Source organism: Salvelinus sp. IW2-2015, unplaced genomic scaffold (genome assembly GCF_002910315.2).
Source record: "Salvelinus sp. IW2-2015 unplaced genomic scaffold, ASM291031v2 Un_scaffold762, whole genome shotgun sequence".
Classification (NCBI taxonomy): domain Eukaryota; kingdom Metazoa; phylum Chordata; class Actinopteri; order Salmoniformes; family Salmonidae; genus Salvelinus; species Salvelinus sp. IW2-2015.
The window spans coordinates 196,119-222,500 of NW_019942606.1; the positions used below are offsets into that span (position 1 = coordinate 196,119).

At 41.8% G+C, this 26,382-nt stretch overlaps 1 long non-coding RNA gene and 1 pseudogene across 1 annotated transcript; both read right to left on the reverse strand.

The window, feature by feature from the left end:
• Positions 1-16,669: 16,669 nt before the first annotated feature.
• Positions 16,670-18,701, reverse strand: LOC139023989 (uncharacterized). Its single transcript, XR_011475222.1, has 2 exons — positions 18,608-18,701; positions 16,670-16,798 (listed from the first exon to the last, which is right to left on the reverse strand). It is a non-coding gene; the product is annotated as an uncharacterized lncRNA (long non-coding RNA).
• A 1,020-nt stretch (positions 18,702-19,721) lies between these two features.
• LOC112068837 (CCN family member 2-like) lies at positions 19,722-25,802 on the reverse strand (annotated as a pseudogene).
• Between the last annotated feature and the right edge of the window lie 580 nt (positions 25,803-26,382).

The window sequence follows — 26,382 nt, forward strand, 5'->3', positions numbered from 1 at the left end:
ATCGGGGGAGAAGGGCCTTGGTCAGGGAGGTGACCAAGAACCCGATGGTCACTCTGACAGAGCTCTAAAGTTCCTCTGTGGAGATGGGAGAATATTCCAGAAGGACAACCATCTCTGCAGCACTCCAACAAATCAGGCCTTTATGGTAGAGTGGCCAGACGCAAGCCACTCCTCACTAAAAGGCACATGACAGCCCGCTTGGAGTTTGCCAAAATGCACCTAAAGACTCTCAGACCATAAGAAACAAGATTCTCTGGTCTGATGGAACCAAGTTTGAGCTTTGGCTTGAATACCTGGCACCATCCTACAGTGAAGCATGGTGGTGGCAGCATTATGCTGTGGGGATGTTTTTCAGCGGCAGGGACTGGGAGACTAGTCAGGATCGAGGCAAAGATGTACAGAGCAAAGTACCTCAGACTGGGGCGAAGGTTCACCTTCCAACAGGTCATCGACCCATAGCACACAGCCAGGACAACGCAAGAGTGGCTTCGGGACAAGTCTCTGAATGTCCTTGAGTGGCCCAGCCAGAGTCCGAACTTGAACCCGATTGAGCATCTCTGGAAAGACCTGAAAATAGCAAAGCAGCAACGCTCCACATCCAACCTGAAGGAGCATGAGAGGAACTGCAGAGAAGAATGGGAGAAACTCCCCAAATACAGGTGTGCCAAGCTTGTAGCATAATATCCAAGAAGACTCAAGGCTGTAATCGCTGCCAAAGGTGCTTCAACAAAGTACTGAGTAAAGGGTCTGAATACTTATGTAAATCTGTTTTTGCTTTGTCATTATGGGGTATTGTGTGTGGATTGATGAGGGAAAAAAATACAATTTTATCAATTTTAGAACAAGATTGTAAAGTAATTTTTTTTTGGGGGGGGGGGGGGTCAAGGGGTCTGAATACTTTTCCGAAGGCACTGCAGGCCATTGAAATGTCACACTTATAGAAAACGTTGCATACACTTCTAACACTCTCAGTTCACTCTTTCTGAAAGCACTAATATGTCTACTGCCTAGTCTGCACTCCAGACCTAGCAAACAGCTCAGTGTCTGGTTAATCTTTCATTTCATTCAGCCTAACCTACATCCTGCAGTGTAGTCCATTTAAAAACATATCACTTCACTAACAACAACAGCAACCTCATATTGTATACGGCAACCTCATATTGTATACGGCAACCTCATATTGTACACGACAAGCTCATATTGTATACGACAAGCTCATATTGTATACGACAAGCTCATATTGTATACGACAAGCTCATATTGTATACGACAAGCTCATATTGTATACGACAATCTCATATTGTATACGACAATCTCATATTGTATACGACAAGCTCATATTGTATACGACAAGCTCATATTGTATACAACAAGCTCATATTGTATACAACAAGCTCATATTGTATACAACAAGCTCATATTGTATACAACAACCTCATATTGTATACGACAAGCTCATATTGTATACAACAACCTCATATTGTATACAACAAGCTCATCTCAATCATATTCATTTGCTCAAATTCCCTCTGTCAGTCTCTCTAAAGGCACTAAAGGCAACAATTAAATCACTATTACTGATAAGTTAAGTTCCATTCTTAAAAGACGTCTCCTAAATATAGCATATTTTCTACTAAAGTCCAATCACATTCTGCAGCTGTATGTGCTACTCTATTTACAGTTGTGCCAACTGTCAAAAGAACACAGGATGTTCCTTGTTTGAGCTACACATCATCTGACACATCATCTCTGAGGGGCCTGATGTGCTGCTGTCCTGCTCCAGCTCTGAACAGGAGACAGGAGACAGGAGGCAGGAGGCAGGAGGCAGGAGGCAGGAGACAGGAGGCAGGAGACAGGAGGCAGGAGACAGGAGACAGGAGACAGGAGACAGGAGACAGGAGACAGGAGACAGGAGACAGGAGACAGGAGGCAGGAGGCAGGAGGCAGGAGACAGGAGAGCTAAGGCAGTGAGACAGTGAACCCCAGCCTACTGACTGTCTGGGCCCAGCCTGTCTGTCTGTCATAATAATATAATAATGTACTGTATGCCATTAAGCAGACACTTTTATCCAGAGCGTCTTACAGTCATGCATGCATTCATTTTGCATATGGGTGGTCCAGGAAATCGCCGTCACTCTACCAACTGAGACACACAGTTATTGTAATATTCTCCAGCAGACATGAGTTGCTAGCCTGGTCCCAGATCTGTTTTTTGCCATCTGGCCAACTGCTATACATGTTTGACATGACAATGACCACATGAGTTGGCAAGACAACACAAATAGATCTGGGACCAGGCTATTCCCTGATGCAGCAGGAAAATTCTCTGTGACAAAAGAGTGATGAAGTTAAGATCCGACATCTATACGTCACAACCTTATCCGCTTGAATAAAATACTAAACAGCAGCTAGCAAGATGGAGATCACAGAGGTTATTCTTAATGAGTGCATTTTGTGGCTAGTTTGCATCAACTACCTTCACTAAAACCACTGCAAATGTTTCGCCTGCAAATTTTTAGAAATCGCAATGTTCTGGAACGTTTGTTGGAAGAGTTGCCTTTCTGAAGAGAACCCACCTCGGAACAATTTATTTTCCTTTATCGAAGTTACCAAAAGAGTCCGTCGTTGAAACCAGACCCATGTCTCTGCTGTTGCCTAGGGTCGGGTTTTCGAGACTACCCTGGAGGAAGGTGCCTCGGGGCCCCAGATGTGCTGGTCCGGCCCTGGATTCAGGCCATTGGAAATAAACAGACAAGACACACACATCAGAGTGCTATTTTTTGTTGGGGAATGTGAGGCCTTTGTCTCAAATGGAAAAGGCCAAAGATGACTCAGAGTTGTCTGATTCCTTACAAGGAATTACTTTTGATCTTAACACAACAGTGGCTGAAATCCTCATTCTGTAGGTCTACTGAGTCCCAACTACTGACACCTTGAGTGAGGTAGACTGTGATGTGAGGTAGCCAAGCTAAAATGTTCAGAGAACGCCCTGATGCTTTTAGGGAAAGCCTCACCTCAGCAGTTTGGTACAGGACATGAACTCTTGTTTTCAGAGCTGTTTTATACCCCTGTTGTTTCCACACTGCTTCCTGGAGCAGCAGGCCATGTTATAAAATCAATGGGAAGCAAAATGCACGTCCCTTTGGATGTACAAGTTAATATACTGATCAAAAATATAAAATGGAACATGTAACAATTTCAGTGATTTTACTGAGTTACAGCTCATATGAGGAAATCAGTCAATTGAAAAAAAAGTCATTAGGCCCTAATCTATGGATTTCACATGACTGGAAATACAGATATGCATCTGTTGGTCACAGATACCATTAAAAATAAAATAGGCCTTACAATGGGCCCGAAGGATCTCTTCAAGGTAGTTGTGTGCATTCAAATTGCCATCGATAAAATGCAATTGTGTTCATTGTCCGTAGCTTATGCCTGCCCCATACCATGACCCCACCACCACCACCATGGGGCACTCTGTTCACAACGTTGACATCAGCAAACTGCTCGCCCACACAACGCCATACACGGTTGGAGGCGGCTTATGGTAGAGAAATGAACATTACATTCTCTGGCAACAGCTCTTGTGGACCTTCCTGCAGTCACCATGCCAATTGTACACTCCCTCAAAACATGAGACATCTGTGGCATTGTGTTGTGTGACAAAACTGCACATTTTAGAGTGGCCTTTTATTGTCCCCAGCACAAGGTCCAGCTGTGTCATGATCATGCTGTTTAATCAGTTTATTGATATGCCACACCTGTCAGGTGGATTATCTTGGCAAAGGAGAAATGCTCACTAACAGGGATGTAAACAAATTTGTGCACAGAATATGCGGAAAAATAAGCTTTTTGTACGTATGGAACATTTCTGGGATCTTTTATTTCAGCTCATGAAACATGAGACCAACACTTTACATGTTGTGTTTATATTTTTGTTCAGTGTAGGAACAAAATCCAAACTGTATAGCTGAGTAAGACACACACACACACACACACACACTGTACACACACACAAAACGCACACACACTGATCAAACACACACACATGATGTGCATCGTAGCATGACCTAACAACAAGAAAACAGAGCTTTCCTCTCAGAAATAGTCAAAATGTAACACTCACCACATATCAGAGATACAGTTTCCAAGGAGGTCGACAGCCATGGGGGCCGGGCAGGGCACATATGACCAGGCGGTGTGAGAGGAAGAGAAGGCACATATGTCCAGGCGGTGTGAGAGAGGGAGAGAAAAATATGTGCTCAGTAAATTCTAACTCATAATACAATGATGTTAGCCTGGGTACCAGGCTGACATCATGCCACTACTTGTCAAGGCAAACAGGAGTTGAGCACAAACAGATCTGGGACCAGGCTACATGAATGTTTCACAGTATAATGTACAATCCAGCAGGAATATCTCACCATGTGTTTAATTATGATGACTTCCTGTAAACCTTATGACTCTATCTACTGGAACATGTTCAACAACAGCAGTGCAGAGTATCCATCTACACCAGGGGTGTCAAACTCATTTCGCTTCGTGGGCCACATACGGCCTAGGGAGATGTCAAGTGGGCCGGACCATTAAAATTATACCATACTCTGCTATAAATAACCAAAATATCATGTCTTTGCTTTGTTTTGGTGTAAAGAAGCACAAGAACATTAGGAAAATATTGAAATTTAATGAACTATCCTTTTACAAAACATTTCATGAAACACCTCATATTTCCTTAGACAAATGTGCAATTTACTTTTATCATTCACAAATATGCATTGCAACTGATCCCACTGATTGTACAAAGGCACAAAACTTTAATTGGTACTGAAAAATATAGTAATGCACTCTTCAGTAACAGTCAATGTCTCATCAACTCCTCGAATAAATATGGCCAGTTGGGCCACGTCTGTGATGTCAGTGCTCTCGTCAATTGCCACGGAAAATGCAATAAATGACTTGACTCTCTGTTTCAATTGACTGTCTAAATCTGCCGATAGTTCCGAAATCCTCTCTGCTATAGTATTCCTCGTCAGGCTAATATTGGCAAAAGCTTGTCGCTTCTCGGGACATACAAGTTCAGCCGCCTTCATCATGCATCGTTTAACAAAGTCACCGTCGGAATACGGCTTCGATGCTAATGCTATTTCGCTAGCAATTAGGTAGCTGGCTTTTACCGCTGCTTCACTGACTTCTCGGCTCTGGATGAAAGTTGACTGCTGTTTCCTCAGACCCGCCAGCAATTCGTTAATCTTATCTCTTCTCAGTTGTCCTTGCAAGCCGTCATATTTTTCGCTGTGATGAGTCTCGTAGTGGCGTCGAATATTATATTCCTTCAATACCGAAACTTGTTGCAAACACACCAAGCACGAAGGTTTTCCGTGCATCTCTGTAAATAAATAGGACGTGGTCCATTTTTCTTTGAAAATTCTACACTCCTTATCTACTTTTCTCCGTTTGGATAACGACATTTTGGCTAATGAGGGTGTAGCGGAGAGGTAGAGACCAAGGTATTAACAACGTCGTAACAAGCAGCAGATGGCGCATTGATACCGTCTGCTGTTTTCAGTCTGTCTCAGTGATGCGGCTTGTCTTCTACTCTGATGGAAAGAGTGCGCCCCTTAGCGGATAATCCATGAATTGCAGCGAATTAAAAATATTAATTCCATGTCTTTTATGCATTTTTTCCACTTTCAAATTATCCTGCGGGCCTGATCGAACCTCCTTGGGGGCCGGTTCCGGCCCGCGGGCCGTATGTTTGACACCCCTGATCTACACTGACTTAACAAATCATCCTTAAGAGTATCCATCTACACTGACTTAACAAATCATCCTTAAGAGTGCAGAGTATCCATCTGCACTCTTAACAAATCATCCTTAAGAGTATCCATCTACACTGACTTAACAAATCATCCTTAAGAGTATCCATCTACACTGACTTATCAAATCATCCTTAAGAGTACAAAGTATCCATCTACACTGACTTAAAGAATCATCCTTAAGAGTATCCATCTACACTGACTTAAAGAATCATCCTTAAAAAGCATGCTGAAGCTAGCCAAGTATACTTCCCCTATAAATTCTTTATATACCCTACTGGAATACCACAAGGGAGATGACACAAAGATCTTAAACTGCCATGCAGAATCTCTCTTCTTTTTTGTATGTATTTTTGCCTTCATCATCGCTGTTTTAATCCAACCGAATGGTGTCTTCAAATGCCACCCTGTTCCTATAAAGGGAATAGGATGCCATTTGGGAGGAAGCCGTCGATAACTATCCAAATACTACGCTGAGAGAGACTACAAGAAAATAATGAAGATCTGTGGTCTTAATGAGGWAGTCCTGCTCTGAACCACAGAAGGAGTCAGAAGTCCTAACTCATTAGTGAAGCTAACTTTAAACTGATTCATCAGGGTGCAGGAAATGAGCTGCCTGCTCCGACTCCTCTATAAATACTTTCACTTGGAACCGCGTCCCAAAGAGCACCCTATTCCCTACATAGTGCACTACTTTTGAACAGGGCCCCATAGGCTCTGGTCAAAAGTAGCACACGATCTAGGGAAAGGGTGCTATTTAAGATGCAACATTGTTCTTATCGGGCACACAGAGCCCAGTGTTCAATATTTCATGTGCTCGGGAATGGAATCTAATTCCTATTAGGTTAAGGACAGGTGGCTCATGTTTCATGTCAGTGGGCAAATGTTCTTACTGTCTCTTCTCCCGTCTCAGCAGTTCCTTCCTCACTTAGTTACTTTATTTCACTAAGGATATGTACCAAATGGTACCTTTTTCCCTATTTAGTGCACTACTTTTGACCCATGGGGCTCGGGTCAAAAGTTGAGCACTATATTATAAGAAATACGTTGCCATCGGGGTCACGGCCTAAAAGTCCTCTGCAGCTGTTAATAATGAAGAATAGGCCATGATGTGTGTGATGTTTCCATGACGGTGTGAGAATAAGGGGAGAGGGAGATATTTCCCCCCTCTTCTCTCTTCATCTCGCTCTCCCTCTCCCTATTTCTCTCTCTCCCCCATCTCCCCCTCATCTCCCCCATCTCCCTCTCCCTATTTCTCTCTCCCCCACGCCGCCGTACTCTCACTTCTCTCTCTCCATCTCCCTTATCCTTCTTCTCTCTCCCCATCTCCCCCTCTCTCTCTCCAGTCTCTCTCTACCCCATCTCTCCTATTCTCTTCCTCTCCCCATCTCCCTTCTCCCTATTTCTCTCTCATCTACCTCTCCCTTCTCTCACCAACCCCCATCTCCCTCTTTTCTCTCTCTCTCCCCCATCTCTCGTCCATCTCCCCTCTCCACTATTTCTTCCTCTCCCCCATCCCCCTTCTCTCTCTCCATCTCCCCCTCTCTCTCTCCCCCACCTCCCCTATTTCCCTCTCACTCTCCTCACTCTCTCTCTCTCCCATCTCCCTATTCTCTCTCTTCCCCATCTCCCCCTCTCTCTCTCCATACTCTCCTCTCCCCCATCTCCCTATTTCTCGCTCTCTTCCAATCTCCCTCTCTCATCTCCCTCTCCCTTTCCTCTCCACCACCCCCCATCTCTCTCCATCCCTCCCTCTCACTATTTCTCTCTCCCCCATTTCCCCCTCTCTCTCTCTCCACTCTCCCCCTCTCTCCTCCCCCAACTCTCCCTATTTCCCTCTCATCTCCCTCACTCTCTCTCTCCCCATCTCCCTATTTCTCTCTCCTCCCCATCTCCCCCTCTCTCTCTCCATCTCTTCTCTCTCCCATCTCCCTATTTCTCTCTCTCTTCCAATCTCCCTATTTCTCGCTCTCTTCCAATCTCCCTCTCATCTCCCTCTCCCTTTCTCTCACCCCCCCTCCTCTCTCCATCTCCCCTCACTATTTCTCTCCCCCATTTTCCCCTCTCTCTCTCCATCTCCCCCTCTCTCTCTCCCCATCTCCCTATTTCCCTCTCATCTCCCTCACTCTCTCTCTCCCATCTCCCTATTTCTCTCTCTCCCATCTCCCCCTCTCTCTCTTCCATCTCTCTCTCCCCCATCTCCCTATTTCTCTCTCTCTTCCAATCTCCCTCTCATCTCCCTCTCCCTTTCTCTCACCACCCCCCATCTCCCTATTTCTCTCTCTCTCCCCATCTCCCTCTCCATCTCCCTATCCCTTCTCTCACCACCCCCCTCTCCCTCCTTCTCTCTCTCTCCCATCCATCTCCCTTTCCCTATTTCTTCTCCCCCATTCTCCCTCTCCCTCTCGCTCTCTCCACCCCAACCCGCCCCACGCCTTAAACCGGAGCCACCATCGGGCGCAGCACCACGGAATAATGCTCTAAAACGTAACCTTCAAAATCTCTCTGCCTCTCCCTCTCTACACTCTCTACCAGTGCTCTTTAAAACCCCGCATATCTCTGAGTTGGAAGGCGTATATAATGATAGTATATCACCATAATAATTAAACATCACATTTACGTCATTAGCAGACGCCTTTTTCCAGAAGCCGACTTACAAATTGGAAAAGTTCATACATATTCATCCTGGTCCCCCCGTGCGCAATGAACCCACAACCCTGGCGTTGCCAAAGCGCTCACCCGCCTCTTCTCTATCCTAACACCTTAAGCCCCCAACAGCACCCCAATGCACACTCAAACTACTTGCTCTAGTCTGACACACACAAAACGTTACCTTCTTTAGGTCTCATCTCTTGTCTCAACGCATCTCCCGCTATTTTCTTTAACACATCCCAATGATCTTCTCTCTGCCCATATACCCTACTCCCCCTATCTTACTCTCTTCCTCGCCTTCTTCTGTAGTTTCAGAAATTACAACCAAGCAATAGCTCACACAACCTCACTACAGTCGCCCCCCTCCATTCTCCATCGTCTCTTCCGTCCACGCCCCCATCTCCCGCCTCTCTAACTAGTATTCTCTCTGCGTGCGCCACATTTCCCTCCCCCTCCTCTGATCCCATCCTCTCTTCCTCTCTCTCTCCCCCAGTACTCATCTCATCCCCCGGCTGCCTCTCGCCTCGTCCCCCCCATCCTCCCTCCTCTCCTCTCCCTATCTCTCAGTAGGCTTACCCTGGCATGACGTTTTGATAACAATGTAAATCTCTCTCAGAAAAGGTGACTTTAATCAATATATTCGGTTTTATTTACTTTTAGATTCAAAAATGCTAATTAGCATCAAAGTAGACATCATGCAAGACTACAAATCCCTGCAAGCTCCTACACGTCATCTCTAACTGACACCTTTGCTAACAGGTATTGTGTCAATTTAAAGCTTACACGACAGTTCACAGAATTGTCCATTTAAAGAAATGTATCCAATTGATTCATTACTACTTTTAGCTAACATTAGATAGTTAATCCAGAGATTCTTACATTTGCCTCAATTCGGCAGTGTCGTCCAGACCATCATGACATTTGTAGTTCCTTATAATTATCAAAAGGTCACACCAGGGTAAGCCTACATGAAACACAGCCCTTATTTTAAGTGTTTCTAAATTCTAAAATCCCCTATGGGAAAAATTTATGGTGGAAAAATGATTGGAACCATTTCCCTGTTTGACCGCTAGGTTTATGGGTATTATGGCTCATACACTATACATACAAAAGTATACGGACACCCCTTCAAATTAGTGGATTCGGCTATTTCAGCCACACCCGTTGCTGACAAGTTTATAAAATTTTGCACACAGCCATGCAATCTCTATAGACAAACATTGGCAGTAGAATGGCCTTACTGAAAAGCTCAGTGACTTCCAAAGTGCCACCTTTCCAACAAGTCAATTTCTGCCCTGTTAGAGCTGCCCCGGTCAACTGTAAGGGCTGTTATTGTGAAGTGGAAACGTCTAGGAGCAACAACGGCTCAGCCGTGAAGTGGTAGGCCACACAAGCTCACAGAACGGGACCGCCAAGTGCTGAAGCGCGTAGTGCGTAAAAATCGTCTGTCCTCGGTTGCAACACTCACTACCGAGTTCCAAATGGCCTCTGGAAGCAACGTCAGCACAATAACTGTTTGTCAGGAGCTTCATGAAACTGGTTTCCATGGCCGAGCAGCCACACACAAGCCTAAGATCACCATGCGCAATGCCAAGCGTTGGCTAGAGTGGTGTAAAGCTCACCGCCATTGGACTCTGGAGCAGTGGAAATGCGTTCTCTGGAGTGATGAGTCACACCATCTGGCAGTCCGACGCACAAATCTGTGTTTGGCGGATGCCAGGAGACGCTACCTGTCCCAATGCATAGTGCCAATTGTAAAGTTTGGTGGAGGAGGAATAGTAGTCTGTGCTGTTTTTTATGGTTCAGTCCCCTTAGTTCCAGTGAAGGGAAATATTTACATGACATTCTAGACGATTCTGTGCTTCCAACTTTGTGGCAAGAGTTTGGGGAAGGCCCTTTCCTGTTTCAGCATGACAATGCCCCTGTGCACAAAGTGAGGTCCATACTGAAATGGTTTGTCTAGATTGGTGTGGAGGAACTTGACTGGCCTGCACAGAGCTCTGATCTCAACCCCATCGAACACCTTTGGGATGAATTGGAAGGCGACTGCAAGCCAGGCCTAATCGCCCAACAACAGTGCCCCACCTCACTAATGCTCTTGTGGCTGAATGGAAGCAAGTCCCCGCAGCAATGTTCCAACATCTAGTGGAAAGCCTTCCCAGAAGAGTGGAGGCTGTTATAGACGCAAAAGGAGGGACCAACTCCATATTTATGCTCATGATTTTGGAATGAGATGTTCGACAAGCAGGTGTCCACATACTTTTGTATAGTGTTCTTTGGTACTATATTGGGAAGTGGACTAAAGCAGACCCATAGGTTCTGACTGAACAGACCCTCATTTGAGTGCCCCAGGACGGTGCACGTACTTTGTGCTATTATAATTTACGCTATGAAATCCTGCAATTTCATTGGGGCAGTTCCCCCTCATAGCAAATAGGTGGCAAAACAATCCAAGCAATGTTGCAAGGCCTATACGGCCCATGGAGGCAGAGCTGCTGCTGCTAGTCACTGGGGGGCAGAGTAGTAAGAAAATGAACAGCTTGTTTCAAACAATATATTTTTAAAACAGAAAAATGTACACATTTACCCACTTTTATGAGCATTTAAAACGTGATCCAAGAGTTATATATTTAAAAAAAAAACATTTGTATATATATATATGTAATTTTTATACAAATATTAGAGCTTCTTTTTGCAAAGTTGTTTAGTTTTTGTTGTTGTTGACCAATCACAAGTTGGGCGCCGCCCGTAACGCCTTAATGGGCGGGAGGCAGCTGCCACTGCAACAAGGCTACCACACCCACCTCCTGAATTCTCAAATGAGCGAAGACCCGCTGCCTGCCAAATTAAGGAGAGTAGACGCTGACCAAGGATATTGGGTGCGGAGGAGAGTCGTAATTTCTCAGCGTTGTCAGCCTACCACTGGGCCACTAAAGTGCGTTCTCCCTTCTGTGTCCGCCGCAAGGGATTTACGCGAGTGGATCACCAAAAAACAGTCTGGCGGTGCTACCGACTGATGCGAGAGATGCTGGCGTTCGCAGAAACGGACTGCCTGGGAACTACGGCTGCCAACCAGTGTATCTATGCAGCAGCCAGCAAAATGAATAGGCCAATGAGTGTGTGGATACAATATATTAGGACCATAAAACCAGTGGTGCGTAATAGCCTATACTTTTGGTCCATAGTAAGTCTATCATAGCTTTGGGACACAACATCGGGAATCTGTGTTCGTCCAACCAATACACAGACTGCCGATGTAGCTAATACACAGACTCCCGATGTTGTGTCCCAAAGCTAGCCTATCATAGATTCCATGCACACGACTGGAAGCATCCTCAGTCAAAAGCGATTTGTTACCATAGGCAACACCACATGGGTTATTTATTTCGCATGGCCCTCATAATATGATAATAATAATTTGGTGGGTGTATATTTTTTGTCCTATTTCACACATAAGCCTACAAGTTTGTATTATATGCATGTGTGAATTGGAAAATTTGTATTTTGCATATCTCAACACCCTCCTGAGACATCCGACATCCTCAGAGAATGGGGTCACGGACAGGGTCAGCCATTATAAACGGCAACACTGGAGCAATTAGGGTTGAGTACCTTGCACAAGGGCACAACGACAGTTTTTCACATTGTCGACTCCTGGATTCAAACAAGCAACCTTTCGGAATACTAGCACAACGCTCTAACCGCTAGGCTGTAGATTGTAATATAATATGAAAGATAATGATTCTCATCATGTAGGCCTACACACACTGAACAGGATGACAGCTGACACATCCATAGCATGACAAACAAAAGGCGTGCGCTCTCGTGTCAGTGGTGGCTTCCCGGTGTCTAATCCACCGGAAATCTTCTTCACTCCGATTTATTAAGATCCCATGCACTAGTCCACCTGACTATCTACGGTTAGTCCAACTGACTACCGACTACCTCGGCTTGCCTCGCCTATAGCCTACTGACTCCCATCGGGAACTGACAATTCAACATTAAACTATGACAGGAGGAAAGGAAAGCGGACCGACTCAGTGTCAGACACCGACGTATGACAAAACCAAAATCCATAAAATGACAGTAAAATAGTCACCACATAAAAACGCACCCTGCTAAAATGTGTTCCCTGAGATAACATGTTAATACTGTTGTTCGTTTCTATACCCACTGCACCACAGCATCAAATTACACGCTAAAATTGACTAACGTTGGCCAGACGTAGTCCATACTGTACATCACAAATGAAACGGCTCCAGAAAGCTCCAGAAAGAAATACAAAACGTGCCGTTGACAACGTTATCGACTAAATGGGTTTACCTGGGAGGATGACAGCGTGTTATCTTCGATTTCTTCTTATTATATACCTGTGTAATTTACCATTTTGTGCAGTGGTAGTTTCTTTTCATTTTGCCCTTTCTCACCAACACAGCAGCGTTCCTCTGTCAAAAAAAAATAACCGTCACTGTGGAGACCGGAGAACGGAAAGGGTTCGTTCCGGAGGGCGCGCGACAGCCATTTACCCGCCTCTGGAAGACGGTGATTGGAGCAAAGCGCGTGATCTCAACCAGGTACTGTGCTACTGTATAGATAACGTTACGCACGGGCAACAAACTGGGGATAAGTGACAGTCAACAACCACTGGCTGGTGTTATATATTTTCGTTGTTGTTGAGTAATGAGTGACTTGTAAGAGTTGTCACACAAAAGTGTTTTGGTTGTAGACAGACCAGGCCCTAAGCTAAATCAGCACTTGTTTACGCACCCAACAGGTGTGTATGCACTTTTGCGGGAGTGGTCAAGGGATGGTGGGAGATCTTGATCTCTGGGCTGAATAAATATTCATTTTTACATTTACAGTACCAATCAAAAGTTTGGACACACCTACTCATTCAAGGGTTTTTCTTTATTTTTACTATTTTCTACATTGTAGAATAATAGTGAAGACATCAACACTATGAAATAACACATATGGAATCATGTAGTAACCAAAAAAAGTGTTAAATCAAAATATATTTTATATTTCAGATTCTTCAAAGTAGCCACCCTTTGCCTTGATGACTGCACACTCTGCACACACTGCACACATTCTCTCAACCAGCTTCACCTGGAATGCTTTTCCAACAGTCTTGAAGGAGTTCCCACATATGCTGAGCACTTGTTGGCTGCTTTTCCTTCACTCTGCGGTCCAAATCATCCAAACCATCTCAATTGGGTTGAGGTTGGGTGATTGGGGAGGCTAGGTCCTCTGATGCAGCACTCCATCACTCTCCTTCTTTGTCAAATAGCCCTTACACAGCCTGGAGGTGTGCTTTGGGTCATTGTCCTGTTGAAAAACAAATGATAGTCCCACTAAGCTCAAACCAGATGGGATGGCGTATCGCTGCAGAATGCTGTGGTAGCCATGCTGGTTAAGTGTGCCTTAAATTCTAAATAAATCACAGACAGTATCACCAGCAAGGCACCCCCACACCATGACACCTCCTCCATGCTTCACAGTGGGAACCACACATGCAGAGATCATCCGTTTACCTACTCTGCGTCTCACAAAGACACAGCGGTTGGAACCAAAAATCTCGAATTTGACCTCATCAGACCAAAGGACAGATTTCCACTGGTCTAATGTCCATTGCTCGTGTTTCTTGGCCCAAGTAAATCTCTTATTATTATTGGTGTGGCTACTTTGAAGAATCTCAAATATAAAATATATTTTTATTTGTTAAATAATAAATTGGTTACTAAATGATTCCATATATGTTATTTCATAGTTTTGATGTCTTCACTATTCTACAATGTAGAAAATAGTCAAAATAAAGAAAAAACGTTGAATGAGTAGGTGTGTCCAAACTTTTGACTGGTACTGTATACATTTTAGTAATTTAGCAGACACTCTTATCCAGAGAAACCTACAGGAGAAATTTGGGTTAAGTGCTTTCTTTGCTCAAGGACAGGTTTTCCCAAATATGGTCCTAGGGCCCTCCCTTGGTGCATGTTTAGTTTCTTCCCCTAACATTACACAGCTGAGTCAAATAATCAAATCTTGACGATGAGTTGGTTATTTGAATAAATTGTGTAGTGCTAGGGAAAAGTTGTGTAGTTGTGTAGTGCTAGGGAAAAGTTGTGTAGTTGTGTAGTTGTGTAGTGCAGGACAGAGTTTAGGAAACCATGTCCCAGGGCACATCAACAGATTTTTCAACTAGTCGGTTCTGGGATTCAAACCAGCGACCTTACAGTTACTGGGCCAAATCTCTTCACTGCTATACTACCTGCTAGGACATGCTATATTCATGGTAATCAATAATATTCCAGAGTTACCCCCATTCAAATATTGCTTACACTTTATCACATTGTCTTACAAATGTAGGGTATGAAGTTAAGCTATGAACTTTAGTTACTGTTGTTTTCTAAATAATAGGCTATGCTCAGATAGAGCTCAGATGTGATCATTTTAACATAATCTACAGTGAACATTCTCCTAATTGTTTTGTGCTTCACCTGCTGATCACCCTTCTAAATATAATCTCTGTAGAGGTGTATTGGGCTTTCTAGGGAAAGAGGTCCTCTCACTGGATAACATGAGCAGAGGAAACCAAGCATGACAAGACTTCCTAACTGTCATGCGTGGGCTCATGTGGGGACTCTGTCTGTGCCGGTCAGTCATTCAAACAGCCTGCCCTTCCCTTAGGCTCCTGGTGGTATTCGCTTGGCATTTACTGTGTACAAAGATTTTCATAAATTTAGGCTCAGTCTTTTTCCTTCGTCTTTTGTTTATTCATTCCAGTTTTGCTATTTTGCCATGTTTTTTTTTTGTGTGTTGCATATTTGGGAACTAATTTTAGAATGCCCACACATCCGCCTACGATGGGTACGCTCTCGATCATAGTGCTAAGGAGCATCTCTTCATAACATAACTCCACACACCAGTTTAATAATGATCCCCCACAAATATGCCTGTTCTAATATCCACCCACGGATAAGGTCAGTGCCTGCTCATAGGGCGCATCCCAAATTCGCCCTATACTGTATGATGCACTACGTTTGAGCCCTACGGTTAAAAGTAGTCCACCATTTGATACACAAAATCGTAAAGTTGCTCATTCCCCGTCATGAGCAACAGGACCACCTACCTAAATTACCATATATATATATATATATAAACAATAACAAAACAGCACCAGCTACATTAATACAAACAATAACAGAACCTACATTTTCCTTTCTACACAGTAGTACCAGCTACTACAAATACATTTGATTACAAACAAACACGAGGTCCAGTCCATCTCATACTACTGTCGTATTACTATCATTTCAGAAAGGTGAACTGATCTCAAATTGAACAGGAGGATGAACATGAGTTGAAGAGAGTAATTGCTTTGTGCTCAGTTACCTAATTCCCCATACCTTCTATTTCTGCCATGCTGGTTCTGGGTCCAGGTGCATGAAAGTAGGGCACGCTCTGTCTGGTGTGTGTGTGTGTGTGTGTGTGTGTGTGTGTGTGTGTGTGGTGGTGTGTGTGTGTGTGTGGTGTGTGTGTGTGTGTGTGTGTGTGTGTGTGGTGTGTGGGTGTGTGTGTTGTGTGTGTGTGTGTGTGTGTGTGAAAGGACACATGCAAGTAAGCAGAAAAGGTATGAAATATTTCAAACAAACATTCCCATAAGTACTAGTTCCTGGTTGCAAATGATGCAGTCGACTGTGGACCCCGTCACGCCGACGTATCCCATAACACCATACACATGTACACACACAAGCACGCAGACGTTGAACACAACCCCATGCGCAACCAGACACTGACAGTGCTTGTGTGAGACACCCACCCCTTATAGCTAGATATATATGCTTCCCAGAACTGGCTGGCCGGCCGGCTGCCAGTGGCTCTGATAAGACGAGGGGTGCTGCAGCAGTAGGCCACTCCATGGTGCGCATCCTAAACACATTTGAGTTGAATGGCATTAGCGGCTTAATAAGCCTATTTTCACGTGCTCTTTAATGATTAACCACCACCACCACTGATAGACAACTTTATTTCTTGACACATCAACTGTGGGGTACATCAAGTCTTCTTTGGCTTTGACAACAGGGAAATGACCCCCTCTCTCTAGACCTCTATTTTAAGAAATGCCTCAATTTCTATGCAGTCTTTAAACATTAATATTGTTCGACTTACACGTGAGACTAAAGGATGAAAATAAGTTTATGTATAAAAATATAATTTATTTTAATTGGATATAGACAAAAGCTCAACAAATAGGAACTCACTTGTATCTTGGCCAGGTGGTTACAGTGAAAAATAAGTATGATACAGTATAATACAACAACAACCTTCAACATGGTGTTATTAATTAAACACTTCAACATGGTGTTATTAATTAACAACAACAACCGTCAACATGGTGTTATTAATTAACAACTTCAACATGGTGTTATTGATTAACAACAACCGTCAACATGGTGTTATTAATTAACAACAACCGTAACATGGTGTTATTATTAATACAACAACAACCGTCAACATGGTGTTTATTAATTAAACAACAACCTCAACATGGTGTTATTAATTAACAACAACGTCAAACATGGTGTTATTAATTAAACACAACCGTCAACATGGTGTTATTAATTAAACAACAACCTTCAACATGGTGTTATTAATTAAACAACAACAACGTTAAATGTTTATATAAACAACAACCTTCACATGGTGTTTATTAATTAAACAACACCTTCAACATGGTGTTTAATTAAACAACACCGTCAACATGGTGTTATTAATTAAACACAACTTCAACATGGTGTTATTAATTAAACAACAACACCTTCAACATGGTGTTATTAATTAAACAACATTCAACATGGTGTTATTAATTAAACAACAACCTTCAACATGGTGTTATTAATTAAACAACAACAACTTCAACATGGTGTTATTAATTAAACAACAACCGTCAACATGGTGTTATAATTAAACAACAACCTTCAACATGGTGTTATTAATTAAACAACAACAACTTCAACATGGTGATTAATTAAACAACAACCTTTCAACATGGTGTTATTTTTAAACAACAACAACTTCAACATGGTGTTATTAATTAACAACACTTCAACATGGTGTTATTAATTAAACAACAACCTCAACATGGTGTTATTAATTAACCAACAACCTTCAACATGGTGTTATTAATTAAACAACAACCTTCAACATGGTGTTATTATTAACAACAACCTTCAACATGGTGTTATTAATTAAACAACAACCTCAACATGGTGTTATTAATTAAACAACAACCTTAACATGGTGTTATTAATTAAACAACAACCTTCAACATGGTGTTATTAATTAACAACAACCTTCAACATGGTGTTATTAATTAAACAACAACTCACATGGTGTTATTAATTAACAACACTTCAACATGGTGTTATTAATTAAACAACTCAACATGGTGTTATTAATTAACAACAACCTTCAACATGGTGTTTATTATTAAACAACAACCTTCAACATGGTGTTATTAATTAAACAACAACCTCAACATGGTGTTATTAATTAAACAACACCTTCAACATGGTGTTATTAATTAAACACAACCGTCAACATGGTGTTATTAATTAAACAACAACCTTCAACATGGTGTTTATTAATTAAACAACAACCTTCAACATGGTGTTATTAATTAAACAACAACCTCAACATGGTGTTATTAATTAAACAACAACCTTCAACATGGTGTTATTAATTAACAACACCTACATGGTGTTATTATTAAACAACAACTTCAACATGGTGTTATTAATTAAACAACAACCTTCACATGGTGTTATAATAAACACAACCTCAAATGGTGTTATTATTAAACAACAACCGTCAACATGGTGTTATTAATTAAACAACAACCTTCAACATGGTGTTATTAATTAAACAACAACACGTCAACATGGTGTTATTAATTAACACAACACCGTCAACATGGTGTTATTAATTAACAACAACACCGTAACATGGTGTTAATTAATTAAACAACAACCCTCTAACATGGTGTTATTAATTAAACAACAACCGCTTCAACATGGTGTTATTAATTAAACAACAAACCTTCAACATGGTGTTATTAATTAAACAACAACAACCTTCAACATGGTGTTATTAATTAAACAACAACAACCGTCAACATGGTGTTATTAATTAAACAACAACCTTCAACATGGTGTTATTAATTAAACAACAACCTCAACATGGTGTTATTAATTAAACAACAACACTCAACATGGTGTATTAATTAAACAACAACAATCAACATGGTGTTTAATTAAACAACAACCTCAACATGGTGTTATTAATTAAACAACAACAACCTTCAACATGGTGTTATTAATTAAACAACAACCTTCAACATGGTGTTTAATAAACAACAACCTTCAACATGGTGTTATTAATTAAACAACAAACCTTCAACATGGTGTTATTAATTAAACAACAACCTTCAACATGGTGTTATTAATTAAACAACAACCTTCAACATGGTGTTATTAATTAAACAACAACCTTCAACATGGTGTTATTAATTAAACAACAACCTTCAACATGGTGTTATTAATTAAACAACAACTCGTCAACATGGTGTTATTATTAAACAACAATCGTCAACATGGTGTTATTATTAACAACAACAACCTTCAACATGGTGTTATTAATTAAACAACAAACCTTAACATGGTGTTATTAATTAAACAACAACCTTCAACATGGTGTTATTAATTAAACAACAACCTTCAACAGGTGTTATTATTAAACAACAACTCAACATGGTGTTATTAATTAAACAACAAATCGTCAACATGGTGTTATTAATTAAACAACAAACCTTCAACATGGTGTTATTAATTAAACAACAACAACCTTCAACATGGTGTTATTAATTAAACAACAACCTTCAACATGGTGTTATTAATTAAACAACAACCTTCAACATGGTGTTATTAATTAAACAACAAACCTTCAACATGGTGTATTAATATTAAACAACAACCTTCAACATGGTGTTATTAATTAAACAAAACCTTCAACATGGTGTTATTAATTAAACAACAACATTCAACATGGTGTTATTAATTAACAACAACAACCTTCAACATGGTGTTATTAATTAAACAACAACCTCAACATGGTGTTATTAATTAAACAACAAACCTTACATGGTGTTATTAATTAAACAACAACCGTCAACATGGGTGTTATTAATTAAACAACAAACAGGTAATAAATTATAGTACTAAACTGTACACAGTCTTTCAGTATTTAAACAAGGTGTTTTCGTTAAATGCCAAATTTCTTTCTGTCATTCCTTCTTTTATTTTTTAAATAAACAGTAAACAATATTATTGACATTCTTAATTATAATTATATATATTCACTCAATATTATACAGATGTCAAGGCAAATACCAGTACTACAATATATCCAAACAATTTCTGTATTGTTCATCTTTAACATATGAAAAATATATTTTTTAAATGTCATATTCTAAAATTGAATGTCAAGATGTGAAATTTGGTTCAGTAAGTGCCTCTCCGTTCAGTGCGCCCTCAACCTAGGCCAGTGTTTCTCAAATCCGATCCTCCAGTACCCCCAACAATAAATATTTTTGTTGTGGCCCCGGACAAGCACACCTGATTCTAATAATCAAGCCCTTGACAAGTTGAATCAGGTGGTTTTTTGTCCTGGGCTAAAACAACAATGTGTGCTGTTGGGGGTACGGAGTTGGGAGACACTGGTATAGGCTACCTACCTCTCATCTGTACACTACCATGTCATGTTCCTATGGCAATTAAGCAGTGAATATAAATATATTCTTGCCTAACATTGACTCCAACATTGACTCCTCAGTGCAGATCCACCCTTCAGTATCTCTATAGACATATAGGCAGACCAATCAAAGAGCCAGGTGACTTCAGAGCTGCGCATTAAAAGAAAAGGTTAAATTAAATTWAAAAAATAAAACCTAAAGAGTAAAATCTCATGCTCTACTTCTTCATGTCTTGAAATCACACATTCTGTTATGGGTAGTAAGGTAGAGACAGTAAGGTAGAGACAGGATCCAGGAATTCAACCAGGTTGACATGCTTACGGGTAGTAAGGTAGAGACAGAGTTCAGGAATTCAAAGAGCTGCCTATCAGTGTGTGAGGGTGGTGGGGGAGTGATGTGAAGGAGTTTTATCAGTGCATGTGTGTGTGTGTGTGTGTGTGTGTGCGTGTGCGTGTGCGTGTGCGTGTGCGTGTGTGTATACGTAACATTATCTGTGCAGTGCGTATGGCAGCCATGTCGGTTACATATCGTTGTCATAGTCCCCAATCATTCTGCGTGTGTGCGAGGCCAGGAAGATGTCATTGTCTCGTGGACAGTCGTGGTGACAGGAGCACGTCTTGATGAACATCATCTTGCGTCTGAAGGTGTCTCCCTCGGGACAGTGGAACTCCACCTCGGCGGTGACGGTGGTGTGGGGGGTGCAACAGCGCCCGTCCGTACACACACCACAGAACTTGGGCTTGTAGATCCTGCTGCTGCTGCAGCCTGACAGCTGGAAACGCACGCCGCGCGGGGACTTGGGGGTCCGTACACACTTCTTCCCCTTCTGTGGAACGGAGATGAATGGTGGTTAGTTCAGGATGAGAACAACTTGTTACATTGTCTATCAGGTTAAGGGCAGCTTGGCTTTAACTTTTACACCTTGAGTGAACGATAAGGAGCCAAAGACATGCTATGTTTCTGTGTTGCACTTCGCATGGCTTACCTACACTACCGTTCAAAAGTTTGGGGTCACTTAGAAATGTCCTTGTTTTTGAAAGAAAAGCACATTTCCCCCCCCCATTAAAATAACATCAAATTGATCAGAAATACAGTGTAGACATTGTTAATGTTGTAAATGACTATTGTAGCTATTGATTTGTATGGAATATCTACATAGGTGTACAGAGGCCCATTATCAGCAACCATCACTCCTGTGTTCCAATGGTACGTTGTGTTAGCTAATCCAAGTTTATAATTTTAAAAGGCTAATTGATCATTAGAAAACCCTTTTGCAATTACGTTAGCACAGCTGAAAACTGTTGTGCTGATTTAAAGAAGCAATAAAACTGACCCTCTTTAGACTAGTTGGGTATCTGGAGCATCAGCAATTGTGGGTTCGATTACAGGCTCAAAATGGCTAGAAACAAAGACCTTTCTTCTGAAACCTGTCAGTCTATTCTTGTTCTGAGAAATGAAGGCTATTCCATATGAGAAATTGCCAAGAAACTGAAGATCTCGTACAACGCTGTGTACTACTCCCTTCACAGAACAGCGCAAACTGGCTCTAACCATAATAGAAAGAGGAGTGGGAGGCCCCGGTGCACAACTGAGCAAGAGGACAAGTACAATAGAGTGTCTAGTTTGAGAAACAGACGGCTCTCAAGTCCTCAACTGGCAGCTTCATTAAATAGTACCCTTAAAACACCAGTCTCCATGCCAACAGTGAAGAGGCGACTCCGGGCTGCTGGCCTTCTAGGCAGCAGCATGTGATGTCATGTTATGTAATTCTATGTCATGCTTATGTAATATGCTATGTAATACACTATATAATACATTCCTCTATATGTTGTTATATTATATAATACATTCCTCTATATGTTGTTATACTATATAATACATTCCTCTGTTGTTATACTATATAATACATCTTGATCCTCTATATGTTGTTTATACTATCAAACAGTTCCTCGTTGTTTATCAATTAAGACACTCTCATATGTATACATAATATACATCCTCTAATGTTAGATACTATTAGATTCCTCGTTTTATCACAATAATCCAATTCCCTATCAGATGTTAAACTATAAAGACATCCTCTAATTTTATACATATAGATGACATTCCTCTATATGTGATACTATCATAAGGTATTACCATGTACCCACCTTGATGTCCTTCTCTTGCTCCACGGGGCAGGACCGGATCAACACAGACACGGGTCTGCCTCTCCAGCTGGAACGCGCTCGTTGTCATTGGGCACGGGACGACACGCCCATGCCGGCAGGTGGCCGAGCACTCTCGTCCCATTTGGTGGTCTGGACGATGCAGTTCTCCCTGGGTCTCCGCCGGGACCGGCACGTGGCTGACTCCTCTCTAGACTGACAGAGGGGAAGAAGAGACCAAGAGGTGATTCAGATCCTGAGAGAAGAGGAGGGGAGAGGAGAGGTGAACAGTGGTGAAAAATAGGGAGGAGAGGGAGAGGTGGTAGTTTGAACGAGGAAGAGAGACAGCGAAGAGACAGACAGACAGACAGACAGACAGACAGACAGACAGACAGAAGACAGACATACAGACAGACAGACAGACACCTCGAGACAGACAGACAGACAACGACAGACAGACAGAGAAGAGTTCCAGTTTGCAGGAGGTTAGACTCACCAGCATGGTGACTGGTAGGGGTTGTCCTGAGGACTCTGGTCACACACCCACTCTTCACAGCTACTCCCAGGGATCTGATGCGATGTGGGTACGGGCAATCTGGAGAGGCCAGCAGCACGTTGTTGCGACAGCGTTGGCACGCAGCCAATCTCTCCGTTCATACAGACAGCACTGGTGTTGCAGCTGGCTGAAGGTCTCTCCACTGCGGTAGATGACCCCTCCCAGGTCACACGTCTGGCCTTCCTGGGCTGAAACGCAGAGGTGGAGACGCCATTTTAGATTTCATATTTCAAAGGCTTTACATTATATTGTTCAAACTCATGTAAATACCTATTGGAAATTGCTTAGCCCAGAGATTGCCCACTTTGGATAATGAGAACCAAAGCCGTGGCTAAGTCTAAACAAAATATGTAGCAATCTCTGCAATAGGCTAGCCAAGAAGTGATCATGGTCTCCATAGAGATCTTAAAGCCTTCCTACCCTTTTCTTTAATGGTTGACAGGAGAATTCAACTCACCAATGCAGATGCCGTGCTCAGTGTCACTCAGCATTGCATAATCACAGTAAAGCTCTTTGTGGTGGTCACACGGCTCCAGGAGGGTACAGGGCTCGCCGGCTTGCCTGGCACACACCTTACAGCAACCACAGCCATCCAGAACCAGACTGGTACCAAACGGGCATGGAGGGGGGTCCGACGGGCAGTCACAGGGATCGGAACAGTCCTGGGCCATTGTCTATAAACAGAAGAAAACGACAGTCAGAAATGCTTTAGAAAAATGTATAGGATAATGTTAAACAAAAAATATAAGTCAGAAAATCTAAAGAAAAATGTATAGGATAGAAATGTATAGGATAGAAATGTATAGGATAGAAATGTATAGGATGGAAATGTATAGGATAGAAATGTATAGGATAGAAATGTATAGGATTAGCAAATGTTTGGATGGGAATGATAGATTAGAATGTATAGGATGGAAATGTAATAGGATAGAAATGTTATAGGAAGAAATGTATATGATGGAAATGTATAGGATGAGAAATGTATAGGATGGAAATGTATTAGGATATAAATGTATAGATAGAAATGTATAGGATGGAAATGTATAGGATAGAAATGTATAGGAAAGAAAGATAGGATAGAAATGTATAGGATAGTGTGGATAAAAATGTCTGGTATCAGGATTTGTCTCTCAGGGAAATGTTTCAGATCCAGTAATGCCAATATGAGGTAGGTCTGTACAGTGGAGGACGGCCTCATAAATAATTTCTGGAACGGAGCAAATGCAATGACATCAAAACACCTGGAAACCATGGAAGGACATGTGTTTGATGTATTTGGATACCATTCCACTGATTCCGCTCCAGCCTCACTATGAGCCGTCTCGCCAATTAAGGTTGCCACCAGCCTCCTGCGGTCTGTACTGTGTGGTCAAAGAAGCAGAGAATGTTGTAAGGGCTACTTGTCTCAGTATGTAAAAATGTAATAAAATGTATGCACTCTATCTGTAAGTCGCTCTGGATAAGAGCGTCTGCTAAATGACTAAAATGTATAAAAATGTAAAATGTACTTTGCGTTTTTTGTAACACCTCACGTGTAAACATCGTGCTGCCACTAGATGGAGACACTTGACTCGATGTAGGCAATCTATATTTAGCAGGACTTTTCTATGGAGAGAGTTTTCTATGGAGAGTGATGGACACTGCTATTACATACAGCATTACTTTTGTACAAATATAATAAAAAAAAATATATATATAAAAGAGACTTGTAAAATAGAGGAAATCAATATAGGCTACTCAAATGCTGTCAATTCTTCACATGTTTTATTCTAACGAACGAATGTTTTTAAACACATTTGGACTCGATAAAGAATTAGCAGAACCTGGATCATTAGCAGAACCTCAGTCCATTAACAATTTTATTCGTGGAAAAAGCATTTTGGCACTCATTTTAGACCCTATGGTCCAACTAGGAGCCATAACTACTATCTTTGTTCTGCATCTCAGTACTCACATGATGTTCCTTTTAGTAGCAATGAGTAGACACCCAAGAACATAGCCCATTGGAATCCAATCGTTTAGTAATTTATTAACAGTGACACCCAAATAAAAAACAACACTACTTTGTCATTACATTGTACGATTGTTTACAGAGGCTCTGCTGTAGGCTACTTTACAGAGCTGCTGTAGGAAACCTACTTTTACAGAACTGCTGTAGACTACTTTACAGAACTGCTGTAGGCTACTTTACTGAGCTGCGGTAGGCTACTTTACAGAACTGCTGTAGGCGACTTTACAGAACTGCTGTAGACTACTTTACAGAACTGCTGTAGGCTACTTTATAGAACTGCTGTAGGCTACTTTATAGAACTGCTGTAGGCTACTTTAAGGAGCTGCTGTAGGCTGCTTTACAGAACTGCACTAAGACCACACCCCCATGGGATGTTTTAGGCTATAAGTGCACAATGCGTTCCCATAAATTGTACTTTAAATTTACATTTTACATAACTAAATAATAAATATCAATGAAGACAACACAAAACATATAACAATAACCGGGTGAATGAAATAAAGAATAAGCTATTATTGCATCAAATGCAAAAGTTGTGACAAAGTTACACAAATGTATATAAATCAAAATCCAGCACTGTATTGATATATTATATGACATGTAAAAACATACCGAGCTGATGATGAGCAGAAGAAGACTAATTCTGGTGATAACTCCCTCGGACATTGTTGCCTCGTTTATTTCAACAGCGTGCGCGCACTCAGTCCAACACGTTTGTTTTCGTTCAGAGTGACAGACACACAAACGGGAGTTTCCCTTTTCTCTCACTCCACCGGTAGTTGTTCGTTGACTCGCTGCAGGGCTCCAGGGGCTAGCTAGACTGAGGCATGGACGAGAGAACCCCTACTTTAAATACTCCGCGAGGCGGGGTGTAGCCCAGGAAACAAGAGTTACTCCACGCGACCCAAAGGGGTCAAAATATTCCCATTCCAGATGGCTTTATTTTTCCTAATTCCTGAGAGGAGAGCTGTTTTTACAGACAGGCATCCCCCTCCATCAACCTACTGTCCAGCCAGGTGGGAGTTTTTTTAATGTACTAAAACAGGAACTGACAAAGGATGTTCGTGAGTTTAATTTGACATGGACTAAAGGAGAACATTGTTCATGTTGGCCACCATTCAGACCAAAATAGCCTACATCAGGAACACGGTTACAGTGATTATGAAGTTGGAATTAAAATGCATGGGTATTGGGGAAAGATTTATAGTATTAAGTAATAACCAGAGGTAATAACACGATAAAGATTGCATCCCATGTGCGCTCAAAAGTAGTGTACTACTTTATGTAGGTAATAGGGTGCCATTTGGGAAGCACACAAAGTATGAACGTTGTTCAACATGATATGAACCTTAAATAACACACTGAGACCAGCCTAATAGTAACTG